The 26,949-nt window shown below is 40.0% G+C and overlaps 6 non-coding genes across 6 annotated transcripts; 5 read left to right on the forward strand and 1 right to left on the reverse strand.

The window, feature by feature from the left end:
- Positions 1–1,506: 1,506 nt before the first annotated feature.
- Trnal-cag (transfer RNA leucine (anticodon CAG)) lies at positions 1,507–1,590 on the reverse strand. The gene has a single exon. It is a non-coding gene; the product is annotated as a tRNA-Leu (tRNA).
- An 855-nt stretch (positions 1,591–2,445) lies between these two features.
- On the forward strand, positions 2,446–2,529 carry Trnal-cag (transfer RNA leucine (anticodon CAG)). Its single transcript has one exon. It is a non-coding gene; the product is annotated as a tRNA-Leu (tRNA).
- Positions 2,530–9,444: 6,915 nt separating this feature from the next.
- On the forward strand, positions 9,445–9,518 carry Trnar-ucu (transfer RNA arginine (anticodon UCU)). Its single transcript has one exon. It is a non-coding gene; the product is annotated as a tRNA-Arg (tRNA).
- Positions 9,519–12,575: 3,057 nt separating this feature from the next.
- On the forward strand, positions 12,576–12,647 carry Trnak-cuu (transfer RNA lysine (anticodon CUU)). The gene has a single exon. It is a non-coding gene; the product is annotated as a tRNA-Lys (tRNA).
- Positions 12,648–18,240: 5,593 nt separating this feature from the next.
- On the forward strand, positions 18,241–18,324 carry Trnal-uag (transfer RNA leucine (anticodon UAG)). Its single transcript has one exon. It is a non-coding gene; the product is annotated as a tRNA-Leu (tRNA).
- Positions 18,325–22,661: 4,337 nt separating this feature from the next.
- Trnak-cuu (transfer RNA lysine (anticodon CUU)) lies at positions 22,662–22,734 on the forward strand. Its single transcript has one exon. It is a non-coding gene; the product is annotated as a tRNA-Lys (tRNA).
- Positions 22,735–26,949: the final 4,215 nt, after the last annotated feature.

Consider the following 26,949-nt stretch of genomic DNA (forward strand, 5'->3'; position numbering starts at 1 on the left):
TAAAAAACTCTTCTGAAAGGGTGGGATAACAGGGTTTTTGATTGTCACAGTGACAAGGCAGGGAGAGAGCGGTATGTCGCTTGACTCAATAGTTTTGGCGCTAAAGTGATATTTCAAAACCAAACACCAAAAAGGTGTTTTTTACTCTGCTAACTCAAGTTTATGTAGGGTTTGTAAAACTGTATGTGACAGAGATCACAGTAATAACCTGTTTAGTGAAAGGAACTGCGGTCTTCTTGCCGTGGCCGAAACGTTGCACGGAAAGTCATTGCCTCGAGGAGATTTTCCACACTTGGTCTGTAGGCAATGCTCAAGGAGACTAAACAACAACAAGCTTCTCAGGACCAGGCCCCAGTTGTACGCTATCCACCGGATAAATCACTATCCGTTGGATAGCGCACTTGGTTTCGCTAATAGTTATCCACTGGATAGTGATTTATCCGGTGGATAGCGCTATCCGTCGTTTGAACAACTGGGGCCAGATCAAAAAAAAAAGTCAAGCTTCATTTGAAAGTAAAAGGGGGGAAAGATTTGAAAGTTGTATTGTGATATAGCCCACTGCTCCGCAGACAATCAAAAGTCTTAGGATAGAACAGCAACTAAATCTTTCTTTAAATATAAACTTTCCAGGCAAATGACTTGTTTCACTTTCAAATTATATCGTCATAGTCAGCCGAAAGTAACTCCTTCTAAACACATCTCGGAAACTCGAGCGCCATTTTGAAACTAACAATTGTTCAACTTCACCTTCCCCCGGATGGTATTTTATCGTCCTTTCGACCAAATGTACTTGAGTACCCACCCACCCTGCGGTTTTGCGGTTATATAAATGAGAAACAATAAGGGTCCAAGTACAGATCCTTGTGGGACTTCGCAACTGACAAGAAGGTAGTCCGACAGAATCTCATTAGCTCTGAAATTGATTGAGAACATTCTCAGGTGCGAGTCCTATGTCCATATACTTGGGTTGTCTTTTAAAAAATTCATGACCATTTCCCATAATCCATATCAAGCTTCCTGTCTTCTAAATTAACGATTTTAGTAAATTCAGAGCAAGTTGCAAATTTACAATAATTGTTAATTCAAGGTAGCGAATGGGTTGCTGTAATCAGGTATTTTGCGCGTAGCCATCCAGAATGTAAGCTGAGGACGAGGATAAGCTGAGATTTTAATTAACAAATCTTAAAACTTTTTGCATGCAAGAATGAGTTGTATTTCATATGGTAGAACTTGGAGATTCGTATGCGCTTTAGTGTCAATATAGATTTGTACAAACGTTTATACTGTATACTTTAAATCATCAAATAAATGGGAATATTAATCATACACCTGATGCGAGGTTTGAATTACATCACCTGGATTCCATTTTATGAACATTGTTGCGGTCAAGTTAATTTCCATATTTTCACTTCTAAACCTGGAAACAGCGATTAGCTTAAAAAGACGTGAAGGATGTAGTTTCACATGATTCGTTGGCCCCATTTAAGAGCTTAATTTTAACAGACGTGTCAGGAGTGGGATTCGAACCCACGCCTAAACGAGTAGACTGCGACCTGAACGCAGCGCCTTGGACCGCTCGGCCATCCTGACACCTTCGAACTTCAACCGGACTGTGAGATTGTTTTTTCATGCCATTTGCGCAAATTTGAATTGGGAGTAATGCCATGCCTTTATTAACAAAGCCGTCCTGATATTAACTGGCGCAACTGTTGCTCCCGTTTTTTTGTGGTGTTCACAGAGCCCCCGTGGCGCAATTGACTAGCGTGTTGGACTTCTAATTCAAAGGTTGTGGGTTCGAGTCTTATCTGGGGTGATGCTCTTGACTTTAAAGTCAGCTTACTTAAAACTAAGTGACTGGATGTTACATTCACCCAATATTACGTACACCTCCTGTTCTCTCTCCCTGATCATCAAATATGAAGCAAACAACAAGTGGCAAACGAAATATGTCTACTCAGCTTTGATAGTTACCACTACAACTATCTCTTACATTGAAATCTTCAACTTTGAGACATCGCAAAATGATTTTCTTCGTCGATGCAATACAGGCTTTACATGAAAAGCGAATTTCCTGTGAAAAAAGAACAGGGAAGACGCACGAGCTTTCCTCCGCCTACAAAACTTTCTGTCAGTGCCTGATGTAAACGGCAGGAAAAAGAAAAAAACTCATGACAAACATAAAGTACAAGTCGAGGTAAAGCCTTCCTCCTCAACCAAGGAATAGCGCAGGCAAAGGGCACTTAACTTTTTGCCTAAAAATGGAGACATGTGAGACTCTGTAATGTCCCCTTCTTTGATAGAGCAAAGTACTCTAATCTACGTTCCGGCTAGCAGAGATGCAGGTTGAAATCCGTCGAAATTCAACCTACATACCATTGCAGAGGTGGTAGGCCTTACGTCGGCATTTTTCGCAACACGCTCCTCCCCATTCGAAACTGAGTAGGTGTCAGGATGGCCGAGCGGTCCAAGGCGCTGCGTTCAGGTCGCAGTCTACTCATGTAGGCGTGGGTTCGAATCCAACTCCTGACACTTCACCTCATTTAAGATGTTTTTTCGTTACTCCGAATCTTGGGAAACTAAATTCTGTACGCTTAATTTAGGTGAGCGCTATGTACAAATTTGGAAAGAAAATGTCGAAATTAACGTGACCTCAGGTGATCAGAGTCAAATTTGGAATAAGGAGAGTAATTAAATTTAGCAATGATCAGATGATTTTAAGTATACAGTACACCGATCTTACCCACACTTCTACTGAGATATGGAACTTCTAAATCCTAAAATAAGCTGTAAATGTAGAAATAAACTTACCTCTACGTACAGTTGTCCTCATGTTTTCTGTGCAATCGGAGGGCAAACTGTGCCCATTTTAGCCTGGTTTGTGGCTTTCGAATTTTTACGATGACGTTTGTTGTCATTTCCACTCATAAAGAGAAGAGATGCTGGTGACTAGCGGCGATCTCGTCCCACAAATTGCTATCGCATCGGAAAGCAACTGTCCAAATCGCCATAAAAATACCACAGCCTCTTAAGGCTGTGGTGTTTTTATGGCCAGATAAATTTCCTATCACATCAACTCCACTCCGGGACGACACAGCGGCGGAAAAATTCAAAATAACGTTCGACTTTCTATAATCTTCCCATGCGTTCAGCTAGATGTGTGGCTACGGCTGTTATAGCTTGATGGCGATCATACTACATTCTGCACTCTCATTGGCCAAGTGTTTCAAATTGTCCAATGAGAGTGCAAAATGTACAGTTGCTCGCGGCGGGTATCGAAACCTCCTTACTTCAGCACCGTCGGTGACCGTTCTCAGTTCTGCTTATAAGAATATACGACGCTCCAGCCTACTTTGCTACGGGAGCTATGGCGGCTACATGTTGAGTGGACTGTCAACGAACCACGTGAGCCCTTCAATTGTTAGATTTGCTTCGTCGAACCTGTGTTTCATATTCCATGGGATTTCTTTAGTTTTCTCCATATATATTAAAGAATGAAGATTTTAGTATAAAGATTTTGACATTTATTATTCCAATTTTTAAGAACGTATAGTTTTCATGGTCAAGTATCTCTCTCTCAATCATCTCTCCTACTTGATTAAGTTTATCGTACATGCACTATCTGGCTGTTTCTGAATTTCACACAGAGTTTGTTTCATTTGTTAGCCTCATTTTGCCGTTGAGAGTTTGCTTTATGAATATTTCCTCCTCATTTTACAGACTAACCTTAACTTTTGTCTATAATTTTTCCTCAACTCATCATCTACACACACAAAATTTCTCCCAAACTGCCTGCTGACTTGTGAATGTTTTAGTTAGTGGAGAGGAACCCTCTCTTGTAAGGAGGATTCTTTTGTCAACACCATTAAGGAAGCCACAAATGTTGCTAGTGAAACTGCTGCTATTACTTTTAAATAAGCACCCTTTAATTGTCTTTTGATCGTCCTTTCCCACACCCCTCATGATAGTAATTATAATAGTTTTGCAGCATCTCAGGATGAACAAACCCGAAATGCCTCTCGCCCAAGCATGCCAGTCACATATGTTTGTTGAACGTTCCGTCAGCGGTTTAATCTCAGGGTCGTGGGTTCGAACCCCACGTTGGGCGGTGCACCTTTTATTTTTTGGCTGACTAACGCTCTTGTGCCCTTCTTTCTGAAGTCATCAACTATGCTTTTAGTATAGTAAAAACTTGAGGGAGTCACGGACTTTAGAATATGACTTAAAAGCAAAATTTAGAAATCAAACAGACCCTAGGGCAACAGAAGTAATAACGCTTGCAGTTTTCACTCAATTTCCACAAGTATTCGGATTTTGGTCTGCATTTTTACATGGAAGTTGGACTACGGTTGAAAGGTCCTCTGTTTGGTTTGGTTTTCTTGAACTACTGGCCCAATTAACGAAGTTTTACCTTAGTTTGGTTCGCGCCTCGGAAAAGTCATGACGTAAAGCGTTGCGTAGTTGAAGCCTACTACTTTAAGAAACGTGTCGGCTGTTTCCGCCCAGTCTTTGGCGAAATCGTAACGTGACACAAGTCACACCACAGAAAGGACCTTCAGTTGAAGCTTTATGATACTAAAGGTACAAAAATGGACTACAATGGCCAGGAAATTGTCACAAGAGCTTAGTTAAAGGGAGATTTCGCTAATAAATTGATGAAAAGTGTAATGCTAGCTATAAAAAGAGAACTCGTGGGTCTGTGTACCTTCCAAGAATAACTTCCAAATCAGATTAAGATTGTTCCTCGAGGCTCTAACCGAAATGAGATGCTCTAAAGCGCATCATCTTCAGCTTTGTCTAGTGAGAAGAATTTGATCTCATTAAAACATTCCAATTTACAGAATTATGCACAACTACACAGATTGCCATAGAATTCAAATTTCAACAAACCTTATGGGATTTGAGCCCATGACCGCCAGTTTGCTCTTCCAGCGAGCCGTTTACATAAAAGTCAGAACAAGACACAAGCTGAAAAATTACAATGTCCTAATACTACAAAAATGTTCCACTACTCCAATGTTTATTGCACTAAAATTTGAGCTGTGAATTACCTAAACAAGTTTCATAACAACTAAAATAAGTACTTCCACAAACCATAGCAGAGCCGAGAGTGTTGAGATGAAGCGCCAACTTAACTTTGTTGTCAAGGCCATTCTACATGACGGCACCTCTATAGCAAAACGCCCTCTTAGCAGACTCGGCATGGGGCCCGGGCACGAAAGCATTAATTGTGAAGCGCCGTGAATTGTACGAATGAATTCCGGGGGTTCGCTCAAACAAATTCTTTAAACCATCCGGACAAAAATTATTCCGAATTAAAAACCCTTATTTGTGAGCTGTTTCAAGCGTCACCTTTGCTCAAGATTGTTCCACCTTAGGTAGTGAAGTATCATCAGCAGATCTTGTGTTAAAATCACGAAAGGCCTTCTCCCGGCCTTATTTTGCAATCTATGGAGTCTGTCACACTGTTTTTTACAAATGGAACCCCAAACCTCAGACCAATAATCTAGATAAGGAAGGACTTAAGCCTCATCTACATTCGCAGCAAGGTTTGCGAGGCACCAGGCCAGGACGGATATGTTTCAACGCCCCAAGGCCTGCAGATACATTTTCTCGTTTTCAACCTACATACCATTGTAGAGGTGGTAGGCCCTACGTCGTTATTTTTCCCAACACGCTCCTCCCCATTCGAAAGAGTAGGTGTCAGGATGGCCGAGCGGTCCAAGGCGCTGCGTTCAGGTCGCAGTCTACTCATGTAGGCGTGGGTTCGAATCCCACTCCACCTCATTTAAGGTGTTTTTTCGTTACTCCGAATCTTGGGAACTAAATTCTGTACGCTTAATTAAGGTGAGCGCTATGTACAGGTTTGGAAAGAAAATGTCGAAATTAACTTGACCTCAGGTGATCAGAGTCAAATTTGGAATAAGGAGAATAATTAAATTTAGCAATGATTAGATGATTTTAAGTATACAGTACACCGATATTACCCGCACTCCTACTGAGATATGGAGGTCTGGCGGCCACCTTCAGATGAAGATAAAGGAACAGTAAGTAAAGACAAATAGAGAGGGAAGGGAGGAAAAAGGAACGTCTCACAAAAAATGCCTGAGCCTTCTATGGAAATGATAATGAATTCATGTCGACGATATCTCTTATTCTCGCGTGGGGAAGACCGTTCTAAATAATATAACGTAAACAGAGGTTACAAGCATTTGCTTGAACTGCATAACTCTTTTTAAAAACTTATCGTTTCGTATGTTACAACATACATCATGATAAGTGATTATTATTCAGTTACAGATAAATTTAAAATTAAAAATACAAATGAATGGACTGGGAACTAAACGAAATTGATTGACGTAAAACGACAAGAAATATGCTAGTAATAGAGAATGATAAAGTTCCTCCGGCACTGCAACGTTTTCATAGACGAGTTCACGCTCTTGAGTGCATCTTGTGTAATCAGGGCAAGGCTCAGAGAAATTCAGAGGTTTGTAAGAAGTTCAAAACAATGAAAAGTATTCATGATAGGCAATTTTGGGTTTTTTATTTTCCAAAACAGAAGATAGGCGCTCGAAGGTGCGGCAGAAAAATTTTGGAGAGAATGGCTATTGTGGAAATTATTTTATTAAAAAGAGTTTCTGTCATATATTTCCTGTAATTCCAAACGCACAAATATACAGAGAATGTATGGAGACAAAAAAAAAACAATATTTAGCAATTCCAAAGAACGGAAACCAAGTCTAGTTCTTCTCCGTTGTGAGCATGAACTTATTTGTTTGGTTTATGAAGGCGAAAGTCTATAAAGTAGAGTCATGTACAGAACATTTGGCTTTGAATTTCCATACAAACCTTTGAATATCCGACCATGTTGTCCTGATTACCCATGAGTAGTGGTAGTAGTAGTAGTAGTAGTAGTAGTAGTAGTAGTAGTAGTAGTAGTAGTAGTAGTAGTAGTAGTAGTAATAGTAGTAGTAGTAGTAGTAGTAGTAGTAGTAGTAGTAGTAGTAGTAGTAGTAGTAGTAGTAGTAGTAGTAGTAGTAGTAGTAGTAGTAGAAACTTTATTAAGAGTGTCAAAAGCCATCTAGCCAGGGAAAAGAAATCCCTTACTAATTTGGGGACACCAATTAGGGAAAAATTTACAAGCTAAAAACTATATACAATAATAGGTAAAATATCAACAGTTATCTAGTTTCAGGATTAATAGTAAAAATATACAGAAATCAAAATGAACAGAGGCTACAGCCTGCGCAGCCATCATCTAAAAGTTCACTTATATTAAGTTGGCGTATCTTGCCTTTGAACGACATCAGGGTCGTATCCATAGCCTAGGCCCAAGATATCTAATAGAGTGCTTCAGCGTAGGTGACTGTCTCATACCTTGGTATAGAGAAATCTGCTTGCCTCAAATTGTAATTACTATTTGGTTCTTTAAAGATGTTAGGCAGGGCACAGTTTATGCTTTACTTTATACATTAGGATGCACAGATCCTGTAAGCGTCTGTTTAGTAGAGTAGGCAACTCTGCCTTCTCTAATAATTGTTCATAACTAGAATTATTGTCCTTGAAAACCGCCCTAAGTCCTCTTTCTTGTTATCTTTCAAGCTTTCGAGTGTCGCTCGCTTTGCAGAAATGCCACACAAGGTGACAGTACGTGAGAAATGGTAATATCGCGCTTTTGAATAATATTAACTTAGATTTCATAGGAATTAAATTGCGTAGTCTCATTAGAACACCAATTCTCTGGCTGGCTTTTTTGCAGATAGAAATTATATGCTCAGAGAAATTTAGCTTAGAATCTAACACTACTCCTAGAAGTGTGATGTTATCTTTAGTTTAGATTTTGGCATCGTTCACACAATTATTACTGTCATTTTGAGTGAACCCCAAGTTCAAAACTTGGTACTTTCTGAGGTTTCCCGCCAGTAAGTTAGAATCATACCACGTTGTAGCCAAGTTGGCACTATCCTTTAACTGGAAAGTCACAGCTGCCTGGTCTGCTCCTACGTTGGTAAATTTGATGGTCGTCTGCATACATAGACAAGTTCGCTGTTAGGCAGTAGGATAGGTCATTCTGGAAAACATTCCATAACAACGGCCAAGCGCAGAACCCTGAGGACAGCCACGACTCACGTAATGGCTCGAACTAACATGACAGCCGAACTTTACTTGATATTTCCGATCATCTAAATAGCTGTTTAAAAGTTGATTAGCGCTTTCCTGAAAACCGTACGCTTCAAGCTTGCTCAGAAGTAGTGGTGGGTGTAACGAGTCAAATGCATTTGATCCCTCGCGAGTCTCCAATCTTCTACTAAATTGATTAATGTTGTTTCGCAGCTGTGAGCTTTGCGATAGGCGGATGAGTTTTGGTAAATGCAATTACCAAAGCCAGAGTTGATCTGTGCCCCAACCAACTTCTCAAGAACTTTGCTTACACATGGTAAGAGAGTTATGGGCCGATAATTTTCCTTTGCATTCCTGTCATCCTTTTTATATACTGGGCCCCAATGCCCACACTTCCATTTACTAGGCCACGCATTCTTGTTAATACAAGAATTGAACAAGGTGGTTAGTGGAGCGGATAATTCATTAGCACCTATTTTTAAGGCCTTTGAAGGGATGCCTCAAGGGCCGGTGGCCTTGTTTATATTCAGCGAATCGAGAGCTGCAAGGACTTGTCCCTGTGTAACTGTTTCGATTTCAATGGTCTGAGTAGAATTCCTATTTTCGTATTGAATCCTCTGAACACAAGGATGATCTCTAAAGTCCTCTATTGAGTTTCTTTCAGTCGCTGTGCCACCGATGCCATCCCCCAAGGTAGCAAAATGCTCAACCAATTCCTCAGCCACTTGTTGTTGATCCGTTATCATACTGCCGTTTATTTTTAAGTAGATGTCGTTACTTTCAGTACATGCAGCTCTTACAACCCAAAAATGGCTTGAAAGTTTTGAAAAACGCCTTGGGATTGTTTTTCAAATCGTTTGGACGACGCAATCACGAGCGTAAACTCGTCTATTTACGGCTGGCTTTTATAATAATAATAATAATAATAGTTTATTGATATCCCTCTCGCAGCCTAAAGGCTGAATTACAAGGATGGTCAGTGACAATAACAGACTTACAATACAAAGACAGTCAAATAGATAATTATATCAATATGATTAAAAGCACTAAATAACAGAGAAAAAATAACAGAGAAGAGGTTACAACTGATCTTGATACTTTGAAATTTTAAATCACGGTTGAACAGAGACTCTTTAATTTTACAACGCATGTCTCATCGACCAGTAGAATTGTAAGATTAAAGAGTCTCTGTTTATCCGTGATCTAAAGTCAGCGTTAAATGAAAATGTTGAGCCCGCCAGCGAGGGTTCAAGTATCCTTGGAAATCCCTGTGGCGCGAATGCCTAAAATTTAGCAGGAATGATTACGAAAACTAATCAGTTAGCCCCAGTGGCGCAATGGACTAGCGTGTTGGACTTCTAATTCAAAGGTTGTGGGTTCGAGTCTCACCGGGGGTGGTACTTTTGACTTCAAGGTAAACCTATTTAAACTAAGTGACTGGATTTTATTCACAATCACCCATTATTGCATCTGCTGCCCTCGCTTCTTGATCATTAAATACGAAGCAAACAACAAGTGATAAACGAAACCTGTAAACTCAGTTCACGGTGATATTTATCACTGCAACTATTTCTCACATTGCAATGTATAGTAGGCCACTTGGGAAAATACCATAATACTCTTTGTTTGTCCCCCCAAGTTTTGCATAAGCATGGTTTTTGTTTTCTCTTGGGACCATTGTTAAGCCCCAAGAGAAACTGGAAACAACATGCAAAATTTGAGGAGACAAACAAAGAGTATTATGGTATTTTCTGAAGTGGTCTATTTAGAGGCACCCCAAAATATTCGAAAAACGATCATGTGATGGCAAAAAAGTGCAAAGCAGGCTTTACATGAAAGGCCGATATTATCTGAAATTGAGAACAGGGAAGACGCACAAGCCTCAATCCGTCAAAAAAAATCCCCTTCTGTCAGTGCCTATCCATAATTAGCTAAGAAAACGAAATGAAGTGTACGATTTTGGTTAATAAATCTAAAAAACGTTTTGCATGTAACTTTTCTTTGATTGCACCTGACGTCACTACGGCCATATTAGGAACCTTTAGAAAAGCGACTTTTTAGGAAGGCGACGGCGCCCGGAAGTAAAGTTTTATTTCCGTTTGACGTCGTAGGTTTAGCGCAAAGTCGTCTAGTCTCGGCGGCGACCTCAAAAGCCTTGTTTTGGCGGCGTGTAGAGAACGTGAGTAAATTCAAGTCTTTTATTCGTTTATATTCAAAAGAATACCTTCTCGTGATTTCTTTGAAACGCTTTTGGCATAAGACGCATTTTAATCATCGTATTCTAAAAGGACAGCTGTAGACTCAGACTAACGATGGCGGCATCTGACGATCAAATGCAAAAATGCAAGTGAGTAAGGTAACTTGACAAAGGTTTTAGCTGTTTTGAACTTCATTGTAATCAAAATTATGTGTCACTCTAGGCCGATGGAGTGGAGCCATGAACATGACGTGCTTTTTCTGAGAGAAATGAGAGGGAGTCCTGTGCGTGTACTGACTTGTTTACTCAGCAGCACAAACAGTCCCTCTAAACCATCGCAAATGCTTCTCTGTCTGCAACGGAACACAGCTGGAATCTGTAAAGCATCTGCAAGACAAAGCGGGTCTGCCTTTTCAACTCCAAATTCGACCTTGCAATGAGCTGAATTCATGTTTTCTAGATCGAAAACATTGTTGCTGCGTTGTCATTGTTCAAACATCGTACGATTGGACATTACGTTCGAGGGAGTTTCTGATTGGACAAATCGAAAACCGGTTCTCAACAACTGTTGAGACCACAGTCACGCCAAGCTCAGAGTGAGCATGGCCAACAAAATTATAAGGATTTGTATGGGAATCCCGATTAAAAGCTCAAAAGATTATTATATGAAATAAATCCCAGTTAAAAAGCATAAGCTTATTGCCATTGTGGATAGCTTCCTTCCTGTGTGGTTATTTTCCAGATCCGACACGATTTGAGCCACTTTTCAATTTCTGGGTTGTCAACGGCGGTTATAATAAAATCCCAAGACTGGAGCGGTTTGGGTGTAAAGTGCAGGTTGCAGGTTAGGGTTGCAAGTCATTCTTTTACCCCAACTGAAACAACCCAAACCTTTACAAAAATGCTAACCTGAGGCTTAAACATCATATTTTTATGCCTAATGTTAGCATTAGTCTTTAAAGGTTTGGGTTGTTTCAGCTCTGATGAAACAATGACCTGCAACCTGCAATTTACACCCTCCAAATTGTCAGGAGCCACCAATTTGAGTCAAATATTCCTGGATAAAATGTTCCCACGGTCGCAATTCCTCATCAGGCAATTGACAAAGATTGAACTTTTATCTCAACCCACTATCAACGCGATAGCAGTCCTGCGAGCAAAGTCAGCCGGTGACTTTTGCAACAAAACAGCTTTTGAAGGCGATTCTTTATCACAAGAGTGGCCACGGCTTCGACCGTTGATGACAAACTGACCCTTACCGGGGTGACAGACCGTAGTTTGACAACCGCAATTTTTTTTATTCCCGCGGGCCTCCCGACATGACTGCATTGTCTCAGTCTTCCAATCACAGTCACGCCTCCATCGTGTTGACAAAGTTCAAACAAATTCGCAAAGCCGGAAAGCATTGAAAGATGCGAGAATGAAAACAGTAGTAAAAAAACTTTTGCGCATTCATGCAGCTTTTATTAGTAAATAGGATTTTGAACGTAGTAGGCTGGTTGCGATCGTAACTGTATTAATCAAGCCTTCAAGGAATTAACATTAATTATGCAAATAAACTTTGTTCCAGTAGTTTGTCAAACGCAATCAGGATTTAACGGTGACCTCAATAATGTTCCTAAAATGGAATCCATGCAGGTGATCAAAGTCAGATCACGCATCAGGTGTATGATATTAGCAATTATTGGTTGATTTGAAGTATACAGTATAAACGATTGTGCAAATTGCTATCGACAAAAGCGCATAACAGTCTCCAAGTTCTACTATATAAAAGCCAATTCACTGTTGCCTACAAAATATTTTTCAGATTTCTTAACCAAATTCTCGTACTTCGTTCTTAGATCATTAAGGAAGGCAGCACGTACAGTACCTGGTTGCAAAGGGATCTCAACAAATCTGGATCCAGCAGCAAGGGAAGGTATCTCCTCTGTTCCTGAGACCCATGAAGTTGAAATTCCCTGATGATATCCCACAAAATTTAGGAAGAAAGATTACAAACATCAGATATGTGGATGAGATGTGTTGGACTTCTAATTCAAAGGTTATGGGTTCAAGTCCCACGGGGGGTGGTACTTATGATTTCAAACTTAACCTATTTAAAACTTCATGATAGTAATTATAATAGTTTTGCAGCATCTCAGCCTGATTAAACCCGAAATGCAGCATCTCAAGATGATCAAAGCCGAAATGCCCCTTGCCCAAGCGTGCCAGTCACATATTTTTCTTGATTATTCCGACAGCATCTATACAGCACGGTGCCCGGCTAGCTCAGTCGGTAGAGCATGAGACTCTTAATCTCACGGTCGTGGGTTCAAACCCACGTTGAGCGGTGCATTGTTTTTTGGCTGACTAACGCTCAGTTGCGCCCTTGTTGCGGAAGTCATCAACTTTTCTTTTCGTGTAGTAAAAACTTGAAAGATGACCAGGGAGTCACGGACTTAAGATTATGACTTAAAAAGCAAAAGTTAGAAATCAAAAAAGCCTAGGGCAACAAAAGTAATAACGGTTGCAGTTCTTTATCAATTTCCACAAGTAGTCGGATTTTTGTCCTTTGTTTGGTTTGGTTTTCTTGAACTACTAGCCCATTAACGAATTTTACCTTATGAATGAAGGGGTAGTTTCTAAAGAAGCTGTGGTGCTGCGTCGGTGGGAAAGTAGTATACAAAAATTTTGTTTTATCAACGGTGTTGATAATTTAAAGTGGCCACCGTACATAGATTCTAAAAGCTGACGTTTCGAGCGTTAGCGCTTCGTCAGAGCGAATCGAGGGATTATGGGTTACGTGTTGTTTTTATAGTAGAGTACGGAGCTACGCTATTGGTAGTAACATGGCAACGTGAAAAATAGGAATGTATTAGTTAAATGAAAAGCGTTCGTTAATACCGTGAGGATTAAGGGTGCCGATTTGAAAGATGAATTTTTGTTTCCGATTCTTGCGGCTTTCCGCCGTACCTAGATGTAGGGAAAGGCCGCAGATAGCCATGTGTTTTTTGGAGTAGTTGGTCAGATTAAAATTGCGAGCGAATGTATTAGATGCATACTTGTAATTCTTCTAAACATATCGAAGGTGGTAGCTGAATCGGTCACCTAGTAGTCTACCGGTCTCACCAATGTATAATTTATTGCATAACGAACAGGTTATGCAATAAATGACATTTGCGGAGGTACATGTGAAACGATCGGTGATTTAACAGATCGCATAGGTCCCGATATCTTGCTAGTGTTAACAATGAAAAGACAAGTTTTGCATCGTGAGCGCGCGCATTTGAAAGTGCCGGGTTGCTCGTTAGTTTTGAGCGCGCTTCTAACTAAAATGTTGGCTACGTTTTTGTCGCGTTTGAATGAAATAAGTGGAGGTTGCGAAAAGATTCTACGAGTCTCAGGATCATTTTGGAGTAATTTAAAATTACTAAGAATGATGCTTTTGACTGCGTGATTATGAGGATGGAAAGTGAGGGTGAATGGAATTCTGTCATTCTTATCTTTTTGTGACGTTTGTAGTGATGACTGTCGATCAAATTGTTGGGCGCGATGATGGCCCGCTTTGACCACAGAGACAGGATAGCCACGTTTTTCGAAGAACTGGCACATCTCCTCTGATTTGCTGGAAAAATCGGAGTCATCACTACATAGACGTCGAAGTCTAAGAAATTGAGAATAAGGAATGGAGTTCTTGACATGTGATGGATGTGGCGATGAATACAACAAATAACTGTGTGAATCTGTAGGTTTGTAGTGCACACTAGTACATAGCACGTCGCCTCTAATAGAAACTTTGATATCTAGGGAAGCCAATGAAGTTTCCGAAAGTTCCCAGGTATATTTAGGAGCCGGATGAAAAGAGTTGACGGAGGTTACAAATTGATCGAGGTCTTCTCTGCTGGATGAAATAGCGCCGATGCAGTCGTCGATGTAGCGGCCGTAGAGTTCAGGTATGGGGCCGTTGTACTGATTAAAAAATTGGTGTTCAACATATCCTACAAAAAGATTGGCATAGCTAGGTCCCATTCTTGTGCCCATCGCTACACCATTAATTTGTTTGTAATAGCTGTCGGCGAATGAAAAACAGTTAAGCGTTAAAACTAGTTCGGCAAGGAGGAGGAGCGTTTCCGAGCTAGGTTCTTTGACAGTGCGTTGATCGAAAAAGTGTTTAAGTGCTTGAAGACCTTCGCTATTAGGAATGACTGTGTATAGAGATGTAATGTCCAAGGTGAAAATAAGTTTGTCTTAGCCGGAGAAATTGAAATCGCGTGTGTACTGTCTTTAATCAAGATGGCAAAGATTTGACGATAGGCGTCATAATCCTGTCTAAGTAGCTAGGAATGAGTTCGGTGGGGCAACTACAGGCAGAAACGATAGGGCGACCTGGGTTGTTGGGTTTGTAAATTTTAGGCAAGAAGTAAATGCACGAAGTTCTAGGGGTGTTGTTGATGAGACTCGTGCCAGTCTCCGGTAATTCTTGATTAACTATAAGATTTTGAATGGTGTCTTTGACAAGTTTTTGATTTTTGGAAGTGAGATCTTTAGGGATTTTGGCATAAAACGAGGTATCCGAAAGTTGCCGCAAAGCTTCTTTTTGGTAAAGGTCGGACCGCCAAACAACTACCGCGCCGCCTTTGTCGGCCGATTTGTCAACTATGTCGTTGCGTTTACTAAGATTTTTAAGCGCCGCCCACTCTTCCGAGGAAAGGTTGGAAAATTTAGTGTTGCGATTGAATTTAAGTTTGTGAATGTCGTGACGGCATTTTTTGGTGAAAAAATCTAAAGAAGTTTACCTTAGTTTGGTTTGCGCCTTGGAAAAGTCATGATGTGAAGCGTTGCGGCTACAGGTAAAAAATTAACTTCAATTGAAGCCAACTACTTTAAGAAACTCTTCGATTGTTTCCACGCGCTCTTTGGCGAAATCGTAACCTGCCACAAAGTTACATCACTGAAAGGACCTTCAGTTGAAGCTTTATGATATAAAGGTAGAAAAATGGACGACGATGGCCAGGGAATTGTCACTGAGCTTAGTTATAAAGAGAGATTTCGCTACTAAATTGATGAAAAATGAAATGCTAGCTTTAAAAAGAGAAGTCATGGGTACGTGTAACTTCCAAGGATAAATTCCAAATTAGACTCATCGATTAACGTTGTTCCTCGAAGCTCTACCCAAAATGAGATGCTCAAAAGGCATTATATTCTGATTTGTCTAGTGAGAAGGATTTGATCTCATTAAAGCATTCCAATTTACGGAATTATGCACAACTACACAGATTGTCATAGACTTCAGATTTCAAAAAACCTCACCCAGTCATCAATAAAGGCCAAGGCACCGATGGGATTTGAGCCCGTGCATGACCGCCAGTTTGCTCTTCCAGCGGGCCTTTTACATAAAAGTTAGAAAAGACACAAGCTGAAAAATTACAATATCGTAATACTACAAAAATGTTCCACCACTCCAATGTTTATTGCACTAACATTAGAGCTGTGAATTACCTAAAAAAGTTTCATAACAACTTAAAGTACGTCCACAACTCCCTCAAATGAAAGCAGAGCCGAGAGACTTGAGATGAAGCGCCTTCGTAACTTTGTTGTCTAGGCCATTCTACATGACGGCACCTCTATAGCAAAACGCCCTCTTAGCAGCCTCGGTATGGGGCCCGGGCACGAAAGCATTAATTGAGGAGCCCCGTGAATTGTATGAATGAATTCCGGAGGTTCGCTCGAACAAATTCTTTTAACCATCCGGAAAAAGATTATTCCGAATTAAAAACACTTATTTGTTAGCTGCTTCAAGCGTCACCTTTGCTCAAGGTTGTCCCATCGTAGGTAGTGAAGTATATCAGCAGATCTTGTGTCAAAATCACGAAAGGCCTTCTCCCCGCTCTATTTTGCAATCTATGGAGTCTGTCACACTGGATTTTTCAAGTACAACCCCAAACCTCAGAGTAATAATCTAGGTAGGGAAGGACTAAAGCCTCATATACATTCGCAGCATGGTTTGGCGAGGCACCATCTCTTTGGCATTGCCATCCCAATGCCTCGTCAACCTCAATTCCCAGATATTCATACGCAGTCCGCCGCGGCATCAACTGCTGACTAGTTACTCTAATACATGGGTCCTCAGCATAAGCCTATAATGACTTCCAGTAATCATATATTTTCAATTGACTTTTTGACACTTAATTTGAGCTTATTGGATTGTAAGCATTTTTGGTCCTAGTTAATTGTTTTCGTTTAACTTCTCTTCAAGAGTTATCAGCGGAGAAGGTAAGGGACGTATCACCAGCATACATAAATACACATGATGATGATAGCTTGCATTCTTGAAGGTCATCTATATAAATGAGAAACAATAGGGGTCCAAGTACAGATCCTTGTGAGACCTCGCAACTGACAGGAAGGTATTCCGACAGAATCTCATTAGCATACGTACTCTGAAATTGATTGAGAACATCCTCAGTCCGCGAGTCCTATATAGCTATGTCCATATACTTGGGTTGTCTTTTAAAAAATACATGACCATTTCCCATAATCCATATTAAGCTTCTTGTCTTCTAAATTAACGATAATTGTAAATTCAGAGCAGGTTGTGAATTAACGATAATAGTTAATTCAAGGTAGCGAATGCGTTGCCGTAATCAGGTATTGTGCCCGTAGTCATCCAGAATATAAGCTGAGAACGAGGATAAGCTGAGATTTTAATTAAGAAATCTAAAAACGTTTTGCATGCAAGCATGAGTTGTATTTCATATGGTAGAACTTGGAGATTCGTATGCGCTTTAGTGTCGATATCGATTTGTACAAACGTTTGTAATGTATACTTTAAATCATCTAATAAATGGGAATATTAATCATACACCTGATGCAAAGTTTGACTTACATCACCTGGATTCCATTTTATGAACATTGTTGAGGTCAAGTTAATTTCCAAATTTTCACTTACAAACCTGCAAACAGTGCTTATCTTAAAAAGACGTGAAGAATGTCAGGAGTGGGATTCGAACCCACGCCTACATGAATAGACTGCACCGCACCGCCTTGGACCGCACCGCCTTGGACCGCTCGGCCATCCTGACACCTTCGAACATTAACAAGACTGTGAGTTTGTTTTTCCATGCCAATTGCGCATTTTTGAATAGGGACTAATGCCATATGGCCCCTTTGTCGTCCAATATCCATGCCATGCCTTTATTAACAACGCCGTCTTGATATTAACTGGCGCAACCTTTGCCCCCGTTTTTTTGTGGTGTTCACACAGCCCCCGTGGAGGAATTGTCTAGCGTGTTGGACTTCTACTTCAAATTTAAAGGTTGTGGGTTCGAGTCTTATCGTGGGTCATGGTCCTGACTTTAAAGTCAGCTTACTTAAAACTAAGTGACTGCAGGATGTTACATTCACCCAATATAACACCTCTTGTCCTCTCTCCCTGATCATCAAATACGAAGCAAACAAAAAATGCAAGTGGCAAACGAAATATGTCTACTCAGCTTTGATAGTTACCACCACACTGAACTTTGTCTTACGTTGAAATCTGCAATACAGGCTTTCCAGGAAAGGCCGATTTCCTGGGAAGAAAGAACAGGGAAGACGCACGAGCTTTCCTCCGTCTACAAAACTTTCTGTCAGTGCCTGATGTAAATGGCAGGAAAAAGAGAAAACATCATAACAAAGATAAAGCACCAGTCGATGTAAACCCTTCCTCCTCATCCAAGGGATAACGCGGGCAAAGGGCACTTAACTTTTTGCCTAAAAATGGAGACATGTGAGACTCTGTAATGTTCCCTTCTTTGATAGAGGAAGGTACTCTAATTTATGTTCCGGCTAGCCGCGATGGAGGTTAAAATTCGTCGAAATTTAACCAACATACCATTACAGAGGCGGTAGGCCCTACGTCGGCATTTTTTTGAACACGCTCCTCCCCATTCGACAGATTAGCAGTCAGGATGGCCGAGCGGTCCAAGGCGCTGCGTTTAGGTCGCATTCTACTCATGTAGGCGTGGGTTCGAATCCCACTCCTGACACTTCACCTCATTTAAGATGTTTTTTTTGTTACTCCGAATCTTGGGAAACTAAATTCTGTACGCTTAATTTAGATGAGAGTTATGTATGGGTTTGGAAGGAAAAAGTCGAACTTAACTTGACCTCAGGTGATCAGAGTCAAATTTGGAATAAGGCGAATAATTAAATTTAGCAATGATCAGATGATTTTAAGTATACAGTACACCGCACAGTACAGTACTCGCACTCCTACTGAGATCTGGAGGTCTGGCGGCCACCTCCAGATGAAGATAAAGGAACAGGAAGCAAAGACAAATGGAGAGGGAAGGGAGGAAAAAGGAACGTCTCACAAAAAATGCCTGAGCCTTCTATGGAAATAATAATGAATTCTTGTCGACGATATCTCTTATACTCGGGTGGAAAAGACCGCTCTAAAAAAATAACGTAAACAGCAGTTACAAGCATTTGCTTGAATTGCATAACTCTTTTTATAAACTTAACGTTTCGTATGTTACAACATTCATCTTATGTTGTTATTATTATTCAGTTACATATAAATTTAAATTTAAAAATACAAATGAATGGACTGGGAACTAAAGAAATTGATTGACGTAAAACGACAACAAATATGCTAATAATAGAGAATGATAAAGTTTCTCCGGCACAGCAACGTTTTCATAGACGAGTTCACGCTATTGAGTGCATCATGGGTAATCCGGAGCAAGATGGAGGGAAATTCAAAGGTTTGTAAGAAGTTCAAAAAGATGAAAAGTATTCATGATAGGAAATTTGGTTTTTTTATTTTTCAAAATAGAAGATATGCGCTCAAATGTGCGGCAGAATAAATTTGAAGAGAATGGTTATTGTAGAAATTATTTTTCTAAAAAGAGTTTCTTCCATACATTTCCTGTAATTCCAAACGCACAAAATTACAGGGACACAAAAAGTAACATTTAGTAATTCCAAAGTTTTCTTCTTTTTCCGCATAGTTTTGAACCGCGCAAAAATATCCCTGTATTAATAAGCATCATCCATAGGAAAACTAAATATCTCGTCATGCGCAGAACTCATGCACAATAAGAATAGTGGGCACCGTCCTTAAATCACGGTTAAACAGAGACTCTTTAATTTTACAATGCAACGCATTGAGCCCACCAGCGAGCCCACCTAAAATATATAAAATCAAATTTGTAGTTTTTGTGACTTTATATTTGTGGTGCTATGACACGTTTTTCGTCACGAAAAACGTCATTGTGACGTCATAATGACGTTTTAATGTGAAAAACGCGTCATAGCACCAAAAATATAAAATCAAAGAAAGTACAAATTTGATTTTATATATTTTAGGCTTAACTCCTGTACCAATATGTTAAATGTTCTTTGCATGTAAATAGCCTAATTTTGACCATATATGGGCATTAAGGCGGGAAATTTGAATTCTCTGATTTTCTGTAAGTTCGCGCCATTTTATCCGATTCAGATGGAGTTTTCTTTAAAAACATTCTATTAGTATAGCAAAAATGTCTGTAATCTTTTCAACACTGATTTTCAAAATTTTAAGGATGTTACTAAAATTAGATGGCACTTATAACGTCACACTTTTTTAAAACGTCAAAAATTACCTTACAATGGCTTAAACCTAACGAATTTTTTTTTCTAATTAACATGTTGTAATATCTTCCTTCAATTTAAATATAAACTTTTTATCTGTGGGCCAAAACTTGAATTTTTGAACGAGTGGGAGAAAAGCCCTCTATAATGACCAACGTGAACAGACTCTCTTCGTCAGTGCAAAGCAGGCTTTACATGAAAGGCCGATATTATCTGAAATTGAGAACAGGGAAGACGCACCAGCCTCACTCCGTCTAAAAAAAATCCCGTTCTGTCAGTGCCTATCCAGAATTAGCTAAGAAAACGGAATGAAGTGTACGATTTTGGTTAATAAATCAAAAAAAGTTTTGCATGTAACTTTTCTTTGATTGCACCTGACGTCACTATGGCCATGTTAGGAACCTTTAGAAAAGCGACTTTTTAGGAAGGCGAAGGCGCCCGGAAGTTTTATTTCCGTTTGACGTCGTAGGTTTAGCGCGAAGTCGTCTAGTCTCGACGGCGACTTCAAAAGCCTAGTTTTGGCGGTGTGTAGAGAACGTGAATAAATTCAAGTCTTTTATCCGTTTATATTCAAAAGAATACCTTCAAGTGATTTCTTTGAATCGCATTTGGCATAAGACGCATTTTAATCATCGTATTTTAAAAGGACAGCTGTAGACTCAGACTGACGATGGCGGCATCTGACGATCAAATGCAAAAATGCAAGTGAGTATTATAAGGTAACTTGACAAAGGTTTTAGCTGTTTTGAATCTTCATTGCTATCAACATTATGTGTCACTCTAGGCCGATGGAGTGGAGCCAGGAACATGGCGTGATTTTTCTAAGAGAAATGAGAGGGAGTCCCGTTCGTGTACTGACTTGTTTACTCAGCAGCACAAACAGTCCCTCTAAACCATCGCAAATGCTTCTCTGTCTGCAACGGAACACAGCTGGAATCTGTAAAGCATCTGCAAGACAAAGCGGGTCTACCTTTTCAACTACAAACTCGACTTTGCAAAGAGTTGAATTCATGTTTTCTACTGAGATCCGACACGATTTGAGCCATTTTTCAATTTCTGGGTTGTCAACGGCGGTTATAATAAAATCCCAAGACTGGAGCGGTTTGGGTGTAAAGTGCTGGTTGCAGGTTGCAGGTTAGGGTTGCAAATCATTCTTTTACCCCAACTGAAACAACCCAAACCTTTACAAAAATGCTAACCTGCGGCTTAAACATAATATTTTTGTGCCTATTGTTAGCATTAGTATAGGTTTGGGTTGTTTCAGCTATGGTGAAACAATGACCTGCAACCTGCAACCTGCAATTTACACCCTCCAAGGCTGGAGACCAAATTCTCACGAGCCACCAATTTGAGTCAAATATTCCTGGATAAAATATTCCTACGGTCACAATTCCTCATCAGAATCAATTGACAAAGATTGAACTTTCATCTCAACCCACCATCAACGCGATAGCAGTCCTGCGAGCAACGTCAGGCGGTGAATATTGCAACAAAACAGCTTTCGCAGGCGATGCTTTATCACAAGAGTGGCCACGGCGTCGACCGTTGATAACAAACTGACCCTTACCGGGGTGACAGACCGTAGTTTGACAACCGCATATTTCTTTATTCCAGTGGGTCTCCCGACATGACTGCATTGTCTCCGTCGTCCAATCACAGTCACGCCTCTTTCGTGTTGACAAAGTTCAAACAAATTCGCGAAGCCGGAAAGCATTGAAAGATGCGAGAATGAAAACCCTAGGAAACAAACTTTTGCGCATTCAAGGCACTTTTATTGGTTAATAGGATTTTCTACGTAGTGGGCTGTTCGCGTTATCAAGCCTTCAAGAAATAACATTAATTATGCAAATAAACTTTGTTCCCGTAGTTTTCGAAAAGCAATTAGGATTTAACGTGTGACCTCAATAATGTTCCTAAAATGGAATCCAGGTGATCAAAGTCAGATCACGCATCGGGTGTCTGATATTAGCAATTATTGGATGATTTTAAGTATACATTATAAACGATTGTGCAAATTGCTATCGGCAAAAGCGCATAACAATCTCCAAGTTCTACCATATGAAAGCCAATTCACTGGTGCCTGCAAAATATTTTTCAGATTTCTTAACTAAATTCTCGTGCTTCGTTCTTAGATGATTAAGGATTTATTATTCCAATTTTTAAGAACGAATAATTTTCATGGTCAAGTATTTGTTCATCTCTCCTACTTGATTAAGTTTATCGTACATGCACTATCTGGCTGTTTCTGAAGTTAGAGTTTTTAATTTCACACAGAGTATGTTTCATTTGTTAACCTTATTTTGGGGTTGAGAGTTTGCTTTGTGAATTTCTCCCCGTTATATTTATTTTACAAACTAACCCTAACTTTTTAACTACAATTTTTCCTCAACTCACCATCTACACACACAAAATTCGCCCCAAACTACCTGCAGCTGACTGGTGAATGTTTTAGTTAGTAGAGAGGAACCCTTCCTTGTAAAGAGGATTCTTTTGTCAACACCATTAAGGAAGCCAGAAAGGTTGCTAATGAAACTGCTGCCATTACTATTAACTAACCGCCCTTTAATTGCCTTTTGATCGTCCTTTCCCACACCCATCATGATAGTAATTATAATAATTTTGCAGCATCTCTGGATGATTAAACCCGAAATGCAGCATCTCAGGATGAACAAACCCGAAATGCCCCTCGCCCAAGCATGCCAGGCAAATATTTTTGTTGAACGTTCCGCCAGCGGTTATGCAGCGCGGAGCCCGGCTAGCTCAGTCGGTAGAGCATGAGACTCTTAATCTCAGGGTCGTGGGTTCGAGCCCCACGTTGGGCGGTGCACCTTTTTATTTTTTGGCTGACTAACGCTCAGTTGTGCCCTTTTGCGGAAGTCATCAACTTTGCTTTTCGTATAGTAAAAACTTGAGGGAGTCACGGACTTTAGAATATGACTTAAAAAGCAAAAGTTAGAAATCAAAGAGACCTACAATATTGTATTTGCTTCAAGGAAATTGGCAAATCTGTAAAGATGTAGATCAGAAGTCAAGTCTCTTTAGAAAAGAAGTAAACTTGTTACTAAGATAAACGGAATGTCTCTTCGCATGCTTCGTATTTAAAAAGGTGGGCTGTTGGTCTGAACATGATGATAATCAAGGAATATGGGTTGGAGAGTTTTTAGAAGGCCAAATAATTATAAATACTATGTGGTGTGTAGAGGAACATCTTCAATATGCTGTGTACTGCATTTCCATGTAAAGTAGTTGACACTGTGTACTTTGATTAACGTAGCGTACACATGACATCTGGGGCTTTAATAATTATAGAGACGAGAATCGAGCGAAATAAGGGCGATATTCCTTGCACTGGTACTGATGTTGGCATTTGAAGGCGTGACAACGGTTAGCGAAGGGAATAAAGCTAGAGAGGTGGGGTCGCTGACGTCTTGTGAGGTTCGGTTAATAATATATCGAGTGGTGCCAATGTGGAGCTGGTGCCAACTCAAAAAAATTTACAGGATGATTAAATCAAAATGGACTTAATGTATGCAAATTCCAATTGAGAAGCGATTGTCAACGATTCACCGTGCGATTCACCAGATACTTTAGCTCTATAGGTAAGGGGGAAAGAGTTTCCGGGCATAAGAACTATCCTATCCCGAGGTTGTAAACTAGTTTGTAAATGTGAAATCAAAAAAATCCCGTAATATTTCTTGCTATTGCGGCACGGTTCACCATGGTGAATCGTTTGTTTAAAGAAATGAACTGTTTAATATCTTTCAGCTCACCGACGGTTCACCATGGTGAACCGTTGAGATTAACGATTCGAAACCATGTCATGATCATAGACCAGTGATTGCAAAAGTCTAATTACATTGTCATACTTTCAAGCCTATACATTTCTTCCTTATAACAAGAATTAGAAGGGCAGAATTTGGAAAGCATTCATTGATTTATTTCACTATTGTGCATACATAACTTAACCTAATTAAAGAGGGTAAACAGTGGTATGGTCAAAAGTCGGGTATGACAAACAATGGACTCGTTTGCACTTTAACAGGAAATTACAGACTTGTCGTTTTTCAATAATTAATAACAGGTGTCGTTTTCATTACCTTTATATTTTCAGGGTTTCAACCTGAGTTTTTCAAAAGCAGAGCACCAACCATTGCCGATGAACTGTTCTTTTGTTACAACTCATTCAGTCAGTCCTATCGCAGAAAGAAACGTCTTCAGGGGCCGTAATATATTTGCATAGCTATTCTGACTCCTGGTATATAAAATATGTCAATCAACGCTGACCGTTGCACTTGATAATCATGTCAGTCCGTCTGGGAATAGAGCCTATTAAAGTGTTCAGAGGACAAAATGTACTTATCACACGAGTTTGGAACTGTTGGAATATTGCACGGCGCATATCGAATCGCGCGGCTTCATACCAACGCACACCAATACTCAGACAATATTGCAGGGCAACAGAGGTAATAACGCTTGCAGTCCTTACTCAGTTTCCACAAGTATTCGGATTTTGGTCTGGATTTGTACATGGAAGTTGTAAAACGCATTATATTCTAATTTGTCTAGTGAGAAGGATTTGATGTTATTAAAGCGCTCCAATTTACGGGAATTATGCACAACTTCACAGATTGTCATAGACTTCAGATTTCAAAAAACCTCACCCAGTCATCAATAAAGCCCAAGGCACCGATGGGATTTGAGCCCATGCATGACCGCCAGTTTTCTCTTCCAGCGAGCCGTTTACATAAAAGTTAAAAAAAGACAGAAGTTGAAAAATTACAATATCCTAATACTAGAAAAATATTCCACTAGTCCAATGTTTATTGCACTAACATTAGAGCTGTGAATTACCTAAACAAGTTTCATAACAACTAAAATAAGTACTTCCACAACTCCCTTAAATCATAGCAGAGCCGAGAGATTTGAGATGAAGCGCAAACTTAACTTTGTTGTCAAGGCCAATCTACATAGCAAAACCCCCTCTTAGCAGCCTCGGTATGGGATCCAGGCACGAAAGCATTAATTGAGGAGCCCCGTGAATTGTATGAATGAATTCCGGAGGTTCGCTCGAACAAATTCTTTAAACCATCCGAAAAAAGATTATTCCGAATTAAAAACACTTCTTTGTGACCTCCTTCGATCGTCACCTCTTCTCAAGGTTGTCCCATCGTAGGTAGTGAAGTATATCAGCAGATCTTATGTTAAAATCACGAAAGGCCTTCTCCCCGCTCTATTTTGCAATCTATGGAGTCTGTAACACTGGATTTTACAAATACAACCCCAAACCTCAGAGCAATAATCTAAGTATAGGGAAGGACTAAAGCCTCATATACATTGGCAGCAAAGTTTGACGATGCACCATCTCTTTGGCATTGCCATCCCAATGCCTCGTCAACCTCAATTCCCAGATATTCATACGCAGTCCGCCGCGGCATCAACTGCTGATTAGTTACAGTAACTCTAAGGCATGGGTCCTCAGCATACGTCTATAGTGACTTCCGGTAATCATATATTTTCAATTGACTTTTTGCCATTTATTGTGAGCTTATTGGATTGTTACCATTTTTGGACCTCGTTAATATTTTCGTTTAATTTCTCTTCAAGAGTTGCATAGTTATCAGCGGAGAAGGTAAGGGACGTATCACCATCATACATAAGTACAGATGATGGTGATAGCTTGCATTCTTGAAGGTCATCTATATAAATGAGAAACAATAGGGGTCCAAGTACAGATCCTTGTGGGACCCCGCAACTGACAGGAAGGTAGTCCGAAAGAATCTCATTAGCATAAGTACTCTGAAATTGATTGAGAACATTCTCAGGTGCGAGTCCTATGTCCATATACTTGGGTTGTCTTTTAAAAAATTCATGACCATTTCCCATAATCCATATCAAGCTTCCTGTCTTCTAAATTAACGATTTTAGTAAATTCAGAGCAAGTTGCAAATTTACAATAATTGTTAATTCAAGGTAGCGAATGGGTTGCTGTAATCAGGTATTGTGCGCGTAGCCATCCAGAATATAAGCTGAGGACGAGGATAAGCTGAGATTTTAATTAACAAATCTTAAAACTTTTTGCATGCAAGAATGAGTTGTATTTCATATGGTAGAACTTGGAGATTCGTATGCGCTTTAGTGTCAATATCGATTTGTACAAATGTTTATGCTGTATACTTTAAAGAATCCAATAAATGGGAATATTAATCATACACCTGATGCGAGGTTTGACTTACATCACCTGGATTCCATTTTATCAAAATTGTTGCGGTCAAGTTAATTTTCGTATTTTCACTTTCAAACCTGCAAACAGTGCTTAGCTTAAAAAGACGTCAAGAATGAAGTTTTGCATGATTCGTTTGCCCCATTTACTAGCTTAAGTTTGATAGACGTGTCAGGAGTGGGATTCGGACCCACGCCTACATGAATAGACTGCGACCTGAAGGCAGCACCTTAGACCGCTCGGCCATCCTAACACCTTCGACCTTAACCCGGACTGTGAGTTTGTTTACCCTTGCCAATTGCACATTTTTGAATTGGGAGTAATGCCTTTATTAACAAAGCCGTCTTAATATTAACTGACGCAACTGTTGCCCCCGTTTTTTTGTGGTGTTCACGCAGCCCCCGTGGAGGAATTGACTGGCGTGTTGGAGGTTGTGTGTTTGAGTCTCATCGAGGGTGATGCTTTTGACTTTATAAAGTCAGCTTACTTAATACTAAGTGACTGAATGTTACATTCACTCAATATTACACCTCCTGTTCTCTCTCCCTGATCATCAAATATGAAGCAAACGACAAGTGGCAAGCTAAATATGTCTACTCAGCTTTGATAGTTACCACTACAACTATCTCTTACTTTGAAATCTTCGACTTTGAGACATCGCGAAATGATTGTCTTCGTCAATGCAATACAGGCTTTACATAAAAAGCCGATTTCCTGTGAAAAAAGAACAGGGAAGACGCACGAGCTTTCCTCCGCCTACAAAACTTTCTGTCAGTGCCTGATGTAAACGGCAGAAAAAAGAGAAAACATCATAACA

Source organism: Montipora capricornis, chromosome 8, assembly GCF_036669925.1.
Source record: "Montipora capricornis isolate CH-2021 chromosome 8, ASM3666992v2, whole genome shotgun sequence".
NCBI classification, from domain to species: Eukaryota; Metazoa; Cnidaria; class Anthozoa; order Scleractinia; family Acroporidae; genus Montipora; species Montipora capricornis.